The sequence below is a fragment of the Euphorbia lathyris genome, chromosome 2 (genome assembly GCF_963576675.1).
Source record: "Euphorbia lathyris chromosome 2, ddEupLath1.1, whole genome shotgun sequence".
NCBI classification, from domain to species: Eukaryota; Viridiplantae; Streptophyta; class Magnoliopsida; order Malpighiales; family Euphorbiaceae; genus Euphorbia; species Euphorbia lathyris.
The window spans coordinates 129,301,335-129,315,880 of record NC_088911.1 but is presented as its reverse complement, the minus strand read 5'-3'; positions in this window follow the sequence as shown (position 1 = coordinate 129,315,880).

The window sequence follows — 14,546 nt, the reverse complement described above, 5'->3', positions numbered from 1 at the left end:
AATATTTATATCCTAAAACAATTGTCTTTAGGACACTAAACTCCAACAAGGAAGAGATGGGAATGGATCTTCTTTTCGTCAGGTCACTCGAGGTTTTGGTGCTAGAAAAGGATGCGGGGGAGCCCGTTTCAATTAGGTCGAAGACCGATTTTGTGTAGACATAGTGCAGCTGAGGGCGGGACTTTTCACTTTATTAGGAGATGTTGGTCCCTTATGAGGTTAGATTAGTTCTAAGGGGGGGGGGGGTGAATGGAACTATTAGTTAATTTTAACTTTTATAAATTTCTCACTTAATGTTCAATGGCTTAGTATAGAGGCAAGTTTTGGAGTCGGAGGCAAGTTAAGTTTACTGAGTTAATTAGTCAAATGAGCTTGATTCTGCTTCTGATAAATGCACCCAGAGGACATCTCGTTTAGTAGAGCTTTTGACTTCTCAGGATTAATAGTTTAATGGCACACAATGGTCATAACTTATGGGTGAGACAAATAAGATAGAGCAAGCAATATAATCAGAAGTAATAAAGGCAGAGGTAAAAAATATGTTACTCAACAGATTCATACTGGTTCAGCCTCTCACCTACATCCAGTCCTCATAATTACTTCTTCTAAGCTTTAATCCACTAAAGCACTCTTTAACTAGGAGAACATAAAACCTTTTTACAATAGACAGAGCTTCTGTAAATTACATTCCTTTACACTCACATTCAGCTATCTTCCTCTCTTTGTTATTCGCTTATAACCGAAGCAAATAACAGAGCTTCTGATTTACAAATAGAAAATTGGTTCTGATATAAAACACAGTTGAAGTACTATATCTCTATTGGATTTACACAAATATGAGAATGATATGTATTACAATATTGCTCTAATTTTTCACTTAAAGATTTTATCTTTTTTTTTCGTGAAGATTCTTGTGTAAAAATGAGCTATTGGCTTGGTATTTATAGTGGAGCACTTTAAAGAAGACCATTTGAAATTCAAACAGACATTGGAAGGAAAATTCTCTTCTATCTTCTGATGTGCTTCTGAGCACTATGCTAGTTTATCCATAAGAGGAAAGTTGTCGTTGTCAAAGTCAATCTTCTATCGACCGTTAAGTAGCACGTCAATGATCGCCTTTTGACTTCTGGTGTTGCAGACTTTCAGTTTTAATCTTTCCTTAAATGGGTGATGGAGAGAGACATTTATATGACAGGGTCTTCTGTCTTATGTTGTTTTGCTTCTTTTGGAATGCCTGAGTTGACTTGTTTGTCAATGGGCTTTTGGTTCCGAATCTTGTTTCTGAGTTCTGGGACAGAACTTAAGCTTTGGGCCTTTAATGCGTTTAAGGCATTTTAGGTTGTCTTTGATCTTATGCTTTAATTTAAATTAACACTTAATAAACACATTAACATAAATCAAACTTAATTCAATTATGAAATTAAATATTTTGGGGATTTAATTTTCTTAATAATTATTTTTGTTATGATAAAAAAACTCATGGAAATTGTGTTTCAACAATCTCCCCTTATTTGAAGGTTACAAAAACTTTCGAAGAATGAATAGATTTCACTTACTCTCCCATAATTGATGGACCTACTCTTGCTTCTGGATACTCCCCCATAAGGGTCACACTATTGAATTTTGCTAACTTGAAAACACTTAGAAGGATTAAAACATTCAATAGCAAAAATTAGTTCATAGCTTAAAAAATAACGAATTAGTATCAGAGGCAAGCATACATCGGATATGAAATTTATTATGGGAGTTTGATGTAAGTTGGTGTTTAAATATTTTTTGAAGGTTCTAAGTTAACTTATCAGAGCATATCAGCATTAGTGTAAACATTTCAGAAGGGATAAAGTATTGAACACGAGTAAGTAAAATTTTTCAGATTCGAAAGCATTTAGATGAACAAAATATTTTTATTAAATAAAGAAAGTGTACAATAGAAGCAAACAAATCATAAAGCTAAACAGCTTATCTAACTTCCTATTACACATACCTATAACCTATTTTTTAATGTTGGGTCTAATTATCGGATTTGGGTTCTTAGGTTTGGTCAGGAGAGATACTTCTTGATGTTTATTCTTCTCTAATTCTTTCTGACCTTTTTTTCAACGGAGGAAGAAGGTTTGCTGGTGAAGCCAGGAACAACTCTGACATTCAGCTGTTCAGTATAGTTCCTTAGACGCACATTGCTCTTATTCAAGCCAGCATAGATTTCCTTGCTCATTTGTTAAGCCTTAGTATAAAAGGAGTCATTCTTGCTCATTCCACTCAGAATTATATGAAGTGCCTTGGCATTACACATGGAAGTATCAATAACAGAGTGAGTGTATTTCTAGTGAATGTTCAGAAGTGCATGGTCTAGGGTCTGATGTTGATTGGCAATGGATTGAATGTTCTGGTTAATGGTCTGATGCTGACCATAGACAAAGGTTACTTTTTTATTCAAAGTCTCCATCGTAGTTTTATTAGTAGCCAGAAGGCAAAGAGCTTCGGTTAAAGAGCCAACAAGATTTTGGTTATCAGCTTGGACAAGATAAGCATTCATGCGGTTAAGTTCAAAGGCAATTTTCTTGAATTCAGAGGAAAGACGATTTGAAACCTCTTGAGTAGTGGCAGAGCTAGAAGGTATGAAGCATAATATATGCTCAAGTCCTAACATATGTTGAATCATAGTTAGCTGAATGGTGGCCATTCTGTCAACGTAGGTGTGAATACCTAGTTGAGAGACCAGAGCTTCTATTGTGTGAAGTAAGCTTTTAATATTGGCCAACTCTTTAAGGAAAGAGTGGTTTCACCTATTGAGTGTGCCATGATCTGGGGAATGGACTGAGCTGATGTCAGAGGAGGCTAAGGAACAGATGAGGCATTTGCAATATCTACCATCTTTGTGGTAGCCTTTTAAAGAAATTTCAGAACATCTTATTCAAAAAAGGTATGAGACATTGAAGCACTTTGATTTTTAATTTCTTCAAAGATGACATCTTCTTTGTTTTTCAATGCAAAGGTAGTCTGAGCGAGTGTGATTATATCATCGCCAGAAGAAGTTTAATTTTGCATGTAATATAATTTAAAATAAAGTTAAAACAATCTCAATCCACATGTTGTGTGGAAAAAATTGGGAAGTCTTTGCCCAAAGAAATTTAATTCACACGATGTGTGGCCTAAGCCACACACTGTGTGAAACAAAACAACTAAAGAACAAACGTGTAAATAAGCCATATGGCATGTAGATTACTCCACACACCATATGGAGTGAATTGCCAACAATCCAGTTAACCGTGGCACAACGATTTTGGACCGCGAGACACACTGCAACGAGCCAGCAGCCGAACCGTAAAACAATCACTCCAGTCTAACATATCTTTAGCATGTGTGCAAAAATCCATCCATTTCTTACCAAGCACTAAGCCTTAAATCAAGGGAATGTGGGGGTAAAATGGCACAAATGTGGAGCAAAATTAAGCCTTGAGGGATGAAACTAAATAGTGGGCAAAAGATGGGAGAAATTTAAGGGAAGTGGCAACCTATTCAGCCGATAAATCATTCCAAAAAAACTATAAATAGTCCCTAAATCCTTCATTTCAAACCTCATCCAATCAACCCAAAAAACACACCTATATTATGTCAAATTCTTCCTAGAATTTTAGGTTCCTTTCTTCATAATTCCTAGCTTTAATTTAGCTTTTTAAGGTCATTTTAACATCAACTCAATTCTCTAGCAACCCGTTTTTCATTCCCTTACATTCAATTGTGGAATCACGAGTCCAAAACTTTATCAAATCCATAGATCAAAGCTCATTGAAATCAATGTTTGTCAAGTTTTATACTTTTTATCCAACGTTTTTCCGTTCCCATTTCAGAACATTTAAAGTCTGTTTTTGCTCTTGATCTCTTATAAACATTCATCCTAACTTCCCGAAGTTCAATATGGCCTTTCGTTTTGCCTAATTCTATATCCGAGAGCCCATTTTACGAGCCAATCTTTGCACCTCAAATTCTTTTACACAATCTACCTAGCTTTTATGCATTCTGCTCACTGATTTTGTTTTAACATTTTTTTATCATTTAAAGTTCATCTATGTCCTTGATTTTTAGATAAACTCATTCTTGACTTCCTGAACTTGGAGTTTGTCTTTTGTTTTATTCAATTTCGAGTCTGAAAGCTCTCGTATGAGTCGTCCAAATCTACCCCTGACCTTAGTTACTTGTACCACTTTCAATCTTCTTACATATCGCTCGAATAAAAACTTAGCTCCATTCTTTGCCAACTGTTCGTGGTGTTCGGTAATCCAAAACCAACGTCAATTCAACGCCTCACCGAGATAGCCAATTATGGCTCTGAGTTTGTCGTTCAAATTTTCATTTCCATTTCTTTTATTGTGAAAATTCAATTACTACACATGTTATTGATTTGTTGCTATTTAATTTTTGCAATTGTTTAGCCATTTTGATATACGTTTATTTCAATTTTAATTATTTGCCAATAGACAGATGTATCCAGACTCGTTCATTATCAATAAAGTATCCATTTTCATCAAATCTCATGTCATTTTCACATTTTTATTTTCCTTCATTTTCTTGTCTTTAATTTATCCGCAATAGCTTAAAAAATTAATTATCTAAAAAGGTTTTATAATGATGCTAGAGACCCAATAGGGAATTTTTCAATCCTTGCGTCTCTCGCCAACCATTTCGATTAGATTTCAAGTTTAGGTGCGCAAATCCATAAACTTAACTGCTCATATTAATTGAGAATTGATTTCTCTGGCACACCTGCATTCAAAACCACACGTGACAAGGTTGAAATTGGCATATTCGCAAAATATCACTAACATTTACATAGATATTTTATTTATTTCTACACATCAAATTTTAAAATTGGGTATCAAATATATGAATTTAGGATATGGATGAGACAAGACGCACCTATGACAACGTTAGAGCACGTGTGATGCAATGTTTTGTTACATATGGCTCAATCTAGATGAATCAATGCGCACCACTTGTCGCGTGTGTGCTACAAGAGCCAATGGTGACACGACATGTGGCGTTCGACTTCCAATCTATGCATGCCATGTGGCACATATGGGGACACGTGTCGGCGTGTGGGGGTTTATATGGCGGCATTTGGCTTCTCGATTTTTGCAGTTCCTATTTTTTCAATTTTTATTTAATTTTTGGATGGACATAATATTTATTTTGGATTTTCTAAATATTTCGAAAATATTTTAAAAATTACAAAAAATGTTTTAAATACCAAAAAATTGTGAAAAATATTTAAATTGGAGAAAATATTCGGAGCAATTTCGGTAAAATTTGAATTGATTAAAATATGTTTTATTAATAAAATATATTCGTATATGTATATTATTATTTTATTAATTAATTGTAATTCGAGTTTCATGTATTGCCCAATTTCCTAAAATTTAGCTAATGTGCAAAACTTGAGAAGGGAAATTAAAATTGTAAAATTGAACGAAATATCATAAGTTGATGTAACAAATCTCAAATTTTAATAAGTTTGATCTATCGTTGGTGGCCACGTGTTTCTCTGGATTTTGTGTTCATTTCAGCAATAAAAGCTATTATTTCTAAAGGCTTCTGCAAAATTTTAAATAATATATTGTTTTAAGTGTGTAGGAAACTGCTGTAAAAAAAGGCAATGATCGCCTAAGAAGACTAATACTTAAGTGAGATCGTGTATAACTCCACCAGTGTTCTGAAATTTTTTCTAGTACAGTTAAGGCAAAATTTATTATTATATTTTGTTTTCAATTTGAGCTGAGATGACAGAAATTGAAATTTTATAAATCACTGCTAAAGTTTTCAATATTGAGCATATGACATAAATGTTTAACTATTCAATAATGTGTGTGTAAAGTAGAAAGTACGAAATCAATGATTTTGCCTATTGTTTGGATGAACTTTGATAGAGTAACTTCAATACTTAAGGGTAACCATTGTTTAAGTATGCGGGATTTTGATGTGAGTCTAATTGTGATTATAAAAGAGTCAAAACAACTTGCGTTTAATAGCTTAATGGACTAAATGATTCAGAATTATAGGCTTATTATGTTTATTCTATATTTACAGGCCCATGTATGATGAATGCCAAATTCACCAAGAGGGAGAGATTTCTGTTATGAAAGTTGGTCACGGTACGAAGGAATGCACAAAGAGGGGGAACAAGAGACAAAAGAACTAATGTAATAAGATTGGTGGCTCCTAGAGAACAATTCCGCCAAATTTTGTAATGCAGCAGTTTTTATGTTGCATTTTTTAATTTCTTTAAGTACAATATTACCTCTTTGCTTAATAGTAAAGGAAATTTTGGCATGTCAATGAGGAGGCTATTTAAAAGGAACCTTTAGCCTATTAGGACAGACACATTATTCTAGGGCACCTCCCCAATTCTGAACAATTTTTATAATATTGCATAATTTCCATTTCTGTCTTCTTTGTTGGAGCTATAAAATCCTTTATTGCTATTCTAGTATGAGATGTGTGATCTACTAGCTCTTCATGATCTTTGTATTATGAAGAGTGAGTAGATCCATTGAATGGGATAGACACTCACGACAATGAAAGTAAGCATTATATTTAACTAGGGATACTTATCTTAAGAAGTACCTTAGGTTGTGCTTATTATTTATATTGATTGGCCATTAATATTGCATGTTTTGGGGTGTTACTTCGAGAGAAGAATAACTCATTTAGAACTAAGCCTATTGTGTTTAGTGGAAGATTAAATAGAGATATTAATTTGTAGCTAAATAGATAATGAGTGGAATAAGAGATTATTTACATGTTGATTCATTGTGCTAATTTATTTGGCTAAATATCAGAGTGCATAGAGATATGTATTTGATATAACATTAATGTTCTTCGATCATAGAGATGAGGGGAGAATCCCTTTCTGAATATATTGCTTGTGTGCCTATTAAGTACCCAGTTGGATATATATGTTTCCGTATGCCCTAACTGTATCATCTATCCCTGTTCGTTTTACCATATTAGTAAGTATCTTATATATTCTGTTTATCATTCTATTTGTTTATTATTGTTTTTATTTCATTTAACTTGTTTTCATAAAATCAAACTATCTACAAATATCACTCGGTTACTATTCCCTCTTATATATGATCAAATAGAATCCAAATACTAGTTAAAATCTTTGTACTTATTTCATATACTGTAATTGATGACTATATGTAGTAGCATTAAAACTACCATGTGCTGAAAAACACGCATCAGGTTGCCTATGGTGAGCTCAAGTGGTAAGACGTTATATGTTTTTGCAATCTCATAGTGAATGGCGACATTAACACTTTAGATGAAATGATATTGTCTTTTGCCTTTCCAAGGGCTAGCACCATCTTCATAGGCATGATATGTTGACAACTGACCCATTATTGACGAGCACCCAAAAATTGGCTTGTTATCGACATGTGACTTGACATATAATGTCTTATGTGATGGGTCATCTTTGGAGTGGGTTTATCAAAATAAATCCTCTTCATGCAGTCCTCTGCCAATGCTTTAATGGTTGTGATGCTTCGCTCTTCCTTTTCAGGTGTGAATGCATTCTCCTTCTAGCTCCCACTTCTAAAATCTGAAGGTAAAATTAAGAAGGTAGTTGCTCACCAGATTTGAATGACGAAATGCCCGATGCGAATTTAGATATTTTTCTCTTTATTTTTGCTTTTTTCTTTTGCATCATTAGAATTAACGCTGGATTCCTCATTCTGATTTTTTCTTTTTCTGCCTCTCTCATTCTCATTCTTTTTGTTGCATTTTTTGAGAGAGGTTTGGGGAATTTCTTGTGGCTATTAATTTGCCACAGGCTGATAGGTGTCGTACTTAGGGGTGTCACGAAATGCGAGCGCTTCTGTTGCACACCTTTGTTCTTCAGGTTTCGCCATAGCCTCAAGCTATTCTCTAACTTTGCCACCGATATCGCCATCCTTGGTACCCAGATTTGTTGGATTTTTGGGCTAGGAAAATGTTTTTTCTTGCCCCCATTCTAAAAAAGTGGCGTTAACTATGTTAACCATCGGGAAAAGGGTCGTCATCTATCATCATGCTCTCATTTTTCTCAAGGAATTGAAGTATCACCCAATTTATCCTATCATACACATCATTTCTAAAACCAAAACATACTTGATTACTATGGCTCCAGTTGTCATGATACTTACAGTAGTCTCATCCACGTACTTCTTCTTTGGATGAGATCACATGTCCGTATGGCAAAGTGATGAACTCCTCTCTCAACAAGCAGTCAAAGATTTCCTTCGTCTTTGATACTTCGAAGGTATATTGGGTTGTTGGATTTATTTTGACCACCTCCGGGGCTTTAGGATTCTTTAATAAAATCGGCACATTGGGGACCCAGTGTTGGTCAAATCAGCGATGACAACCTCATAAGTTTGCACATCTCCCTAGTAACTCCCTATGATGTTATTCTTTTGGCGATGGTCTTCCCTCACCAGTTCTTCACACTCGAACACTTTCGCCACAAGTTCGTAGTAGTCATGAAAATCGATTCCTTGGAAGTTCTTTCGGTTTTCGAATTCTAAACCTCTTTGAGCGATTTTTACGAACTTGATTTTAGGGATATTGATTCGGCACTGATGCGTCATTTTTTAAACCTATTAATGATATTTTCAACAGGCTCACTATGGCGTAGCACCATGCGAGAGAGTTCAGCAACATATAAGCCAGGTTCCATGCAGCAGAATTGGGTGTGGAAAAGCCTTTCCATTTTCTTCCATCCATTAATCGACTCCGCCGGCAGTGTAGTATACCAAGAAAATGTTGGACCTGTGAGTGAGCCAGGAAATAAATGCAAACACAACATATAAAAGTTACTTTCCATTCTTAAACCACTGCACTGAAATATAAATCATGCCACATGCTCTACAGTAGATTGTCCTTCTTCTCTTGAAAACAATGTCAAATAAGGGATCATGAAATTATGAGGCTGAGGGTACTGTTGATTATACTATCGAGGATATGGCTTCTGGAACTCCAGACAGTACACCTCCCTTACAACTGGTCCATAGATCTCTTGGACGATATTCTTTATTCGTTGGGTGTCCCCAAGGTTGTGTATCAACTTAACTCGTGCATCCGGTGTATTGAAACCACCTCATCTTCCATTGCCCCCCACATTACGAACATGTTTTTTTTGTAATACTCAACATGATTACTAGGTCCGACGTGAGATATAAAGTGTTGTTATGGTGGTGGAACTGTAATGCGCTCTAGGCTAATCATATCTCCACGCTCGTTGAACCTTAGATTTTCTTCACGAGCCTGGGGTGGGATATACCTTTCACTCACACCCGACAATTGAGACTCCTCTCCCAATATCTGTCGCAACTTAGGATGTTGACTTCTGAGAGAGATTTTCAGTGCACTTCTTTAGGATCTTATTTACCTCACTAGTGAGATAAATGGTTCTCTCCTCTAGGGCTGGCACTTTATTCACCTTTATTATGGCTTCGCTATTAGCTCCAAGTGTTTGCATCATTGTGTTCATATACTTCTCCATGTTTCACAGGGCCGTATAAAAAATTGATTGGGGCCAACTCTTGAAGTGGTGTTTAGTTGGCCCCTTCAATGTTGCTCACCGTCTTGGCCACCAACCCTTCAGGTACTTATGGTTCATTGTTTTGGTTGTAACTCTGGTTTTGGCTTTCCTCTGATTCAGATGGAATAGGGTCTTTCCATGTGTTCTTACTTAGAGTCATTCTCCGTGAATAATGGTAAGTAAAAATGATTAAACTAAATTTATTATCAAAATAAGGTAAACAATGCTAATAAATACTCCTATTTTGCTAGCAAATAAAATTGCATGGAAGTAAAGTATGGAAAATAAATAAACATAAATTAAATAACAATAATGTCCAAACAACACCAAGCAAATAAAGCAAGTCTAAACAAGTCCTAGTAATTAAAACCGTTGCTAGACTAAGACTAATGTGTTTTGGAAGCTAAAGTCACCAAAGTTCTGATAATCGTGAAAAATAAAACATGGTTGTGGAAAAAATTATGGATGTGCTGTAGGAAAAAAGTATTGTAATTTTTGTCAAAGGTCCACTGGGCGTGCCAAAAATTATTAGCGATATTTTTTTATAATAATGCTAATTTCAACCTTGTCATGTGTGGTTTGGGTGTGGGCGTACCAGAGAAGTTAATTCTCAATTAATATGGATGGTTAAGTATATGGATTATGCGCGCCAAAACTTAAAATCTAATCGAAACGATTTGGCGAGAAACGCAGGGATTGAAAAAGCCCCTATTGGACTCCTAGCATTGTTATAAAAGCTTTGCTAGATGATTTTAAGCTATTGTGGGTAAGTAAAGGGAAATAAAAGTGCGAAATTGACACACGATTTGGTGAAAAGGGGCTATTCTATTGATATCAAAATGAGTATGAGTACAATTGTTGATGGTAAATATATACAATTAAAATAATTTCTATATCAACATATAGCTAAACCAATTGCACAATTGGATGTAAAAAAACCAGTAACATGAGCATGAATTGAATTGCTATAATTATAATAAAGAAAATGAAATTAGAAATTGAAATGATAAACTCGGACCCACAATTAGCTATCTCGAGGAGGCATTGAACTATGGCCGACTTTGGATCTGCGAATACTATGAGCACTTTGAGTGAACGACAAAGATCAGGACTGATTTCATCTGTGGGTTTCTGGTTTAAACAGATTGAGAATGGAATGAGTAGCTTAGTTTGGACATATTTGGCTTAGGATTTGTGTCTCACTTTGGATGGCTTGTAAATGAGCTTTCAGATACAGATTAATGTGAAACGAAAGCCTACAACAAAGTTTAGGATGTTAGGAATAAGTGTGTGTAAGAATTAGGGTCCGAATCAAACTCTAAGGGTCTGTAAATGTTAAAATGGAAGCACTGGACAGAACATGTAAAAGCTGGGCAGCTTGTGGAAAATGATTTGGGATCCAAAGAAGGGTTTATAAAACAAGTTTTTGGACACGAAATAAGGCAAAACGAAAGACTGAAGTGAAGTTTAGGATGTCGAAAACAAGCATGTATAAGAATTGAGAGCAAAAATAGACTTTAAGAGGCCGAGAATGGGCAGAAACTGTAAAAACCAGGCAGAAAGTGTAAAATGAATTAATGTGTAAAGAACAACTTGTAAAACGAGCTTTCAGACACAAAATAAGGCGAAACGAAAGACTAAAGTCAAATTCAAGACGTTAAGAACGAGTGTGTATAAAAATTGAGGATGAAAACGGGACGTAAAGAGTTTGAAATGTGAAAATGAATTTGTTGGATAAAATGTAGAAAAATTGACAGAAACTGATTTTAGTCAAACTTTGAACTTTGAAAATATTAACTTTTGGACTCAGGATTGATAGTCAAATGATAAGTAAGAACTTTAAAAACAAGTTTCTAAAAGGCAAATTGAGGCTAAAAGTGAGGTTTTGGAATGAAATTAGAGATGGAAACTTAGGAAAATGATGAACAAAGTCTAGAGTAATTTTGATATAGTGTAGGTGTTTTTGTTTTGTTGGTTGGGATTTGGAAAGGAAGATTTGAGTCCTATTTATAGTTTTTTCAAGATAGGGTGGATGCCCATATTGCATACTCATCCTTAATTCACTCTCATGTTCTTCTCATCTCTTGAATTCATTCCACTTCTCCTATTTTTGTTCCATTCTTCAGCCAATTCATCAAACTCTTCCTTAAATCTTGGGTTAGTGAGTAATGGGTTGTTGATGGCTTTTGCACATGTGTAAATGAGGTGTTAGAATTCAGAGTGAGCAATTGGTTCGGTTGTTAGCTCGTTGATGCGTCCCACGGTCCTGAATCCCCGAACCATTCTTGAGTGGTGCTGTCGATTTTCTATCTCACACTTCACATGGCGTGTAAGTTAAGTCATACATTGTGTGAAACGTTTAATTTTTGGCAGAAGCTTTTCAGTGCCTCCACACGACGTGTGCCTATTCAACATATTGTGTGGATGCATTTTTCCTGCTGCTTGTAAAACTCACACAGCTTACACAACGTGTGGCTTAATCACATGGCGTGTTAGCTATTTTTCTAACTTTATTTTAAATTTGCTATAAGCTTTTAATTATATGAACTTGAAAAGTAAAAATTTATTTTACTCGCTAATTGATACATTGAGCTATCAGTCAATATAATACATGCATTAAGTTTATAATAACAAAAAAAAAAAATCAATTTTGAACATAAAACTCGGTTAATAGCGTATTACTCACTTTATTTATATTCAAAGTTTGTATTTTTAACCGTTCGAAAGTAATTTTATTTAACGTCTGATGTGTCTATAAAGAAACTACATCATTTTTATTTTTTTTATTAAAAGTAGGAAACTTCGGAAGAGCTTTGCGCAAGCATCCCAACTAGGTTGGCACCCCTGCCCGCACCTCCAAACCCGAAGCCCGATATATTAATGAAAAAATAAAAGAATACAAGAATGTGAAGGAAGAGCCAAAAAGATTAACAAAACCGATAGCTAGTACGACCTCCTAAATATATTTAAAGATCTTATGTGAAAGGTGTAGGTAAAATAAATGAATAATTGTATAATTGCTCGAAAAAAGAAAAAAAGAAGAGCACTGAGAGAAGATTTAGAGAAACTGATTTTCGTTGCGAGAATGTTTGGATTAAATTTTCGTTCCCTTCATTATCACTAACCATCACCACCAAAATTGACAAATTATGTCTAATTTTAGGTTTAAATATTGATTTTAATTTTTATTGTAGTAGTGATTTTTATTTAATTTTCTATCTTCTTTTATTTAGTTAGTAGATTAATTGTTGATTATTTGGAGAGGGAATTGATTATTGTTTTGTCTCTGTATCAACTCTGTAAAAAAAAAAAGGTTCTTGTCTATAATATGTTCTCTGGAGAACAATTATATATGAAATTGTGGGTGAGCTTGAATACTGGAAGCAGATAACAGAGCTAAGTGTGATAAAAGAGGTGTGACAAAAGAAAAGCAAGAAGACCAAACAATGGTAATAATTTAGAGAAAGTCTCCAAACTATTACTATTATTTTATTTTTTTAAGTTCCTTATATATTTTTTGTTTTTTTAGATCTTTTTTCTTCTCGATTTTGGTTATCAAAGATATTTGATTACACCAATGTAATAACTTTTATCTTTACTTATGCTCGCCTTTTGCACTTTAGTTTTTTCAGGACCATAAGTAAATTTTTTATTTTTCTTTTAATTATTATTACGTTCTTCAATTTGATTCAATTTATGTATTATTGAAAAGATTTTTTTTATTTCATACGTTTAAAGTTGAATATTTGACAAAATATCGCATCCGTACATCACGCGAGACTTCGACTAGTATATATATATACTTAACCTAAAAATAAATTTTAGGAGTGATACATCAACAAATATTGATGTATATATAAAAAATAAAAATCAATATTTTCTCTTTAGTAAGATATTAATAATATAAAAATTAAATGGTAGTTACTGGATAATTAAATGTTATTAATGGAATTAATGTTTATTATTAATCATGTAAATGTTTTCAGTGGTTACACTTATATTAACTGTCATTAACGTGTGTAAGATTAATTATTCACTAGGCGAATTTATTGAGAAAAAAATTTCAATAGTCTTCTGATAAGAGTGACCAACGCTTATTCGAAACAGATAAATAATTCATTTTTATATGTGACAAATTTTGTTTAGCTTCCATAACTTTTGTTTCAATTCATTCATTCTATTTCTTGGTTTGCTGGTGATAACTCGATAGATTGAATGAGAGTTTGACTCACACTTTTATTGTATTTTTTTGAGAAGATTGTCGATTGCGGTAAAATATGTATTGAGAAGACAAATCTAATTAGGTTTCAAAATCTTCTTCTTCCATTCATCCGAAGATTTATTATATTCAATTATAATTTTATTATATATGTTATTCAATTTAATAAAATTATTATTCTTTCTGTTCTCAATTAATGATGAATTTAAATATATTTTCTTAGAAATTATATTATAAAAATTATTATGAATTTTTTTCACATAGTCAAAATATTAAAATTTATAGTGTTAATAATCATATTATATAAAAATGAGTATGCAACAACGTATAATTGAATGTATTATCGTGTTAAAAAATATTTAATTTATACAATTAAAAAATTTAAATTTTAAAACTAAAATAAATATAAAATATTATATACACTGTGTCACACTGACTTAATTAAACTATAAAATTTATTTTATTATTTAAAAAAAATAATAAATATAATTTTATAACTCGTAAATTGCACGTTTTTTTTTAAAATAAAGATTCTTACTAGTCAATTTTATATATATATTGTAAAAAACTAAAGAAAAAAAGTATAAAAAAGAAAATAATAAATTTGATAAACCTTTTACAAAATTAAGGAAGATCCTCATTTCATGCCACGTTACCCTCTTTTTCACTTTATTACACTCACTTGTAGAGGATTAGTTTAGTTTTATCAGTTAATTAATACTCTAACTCTTCTATTGGTAAGAA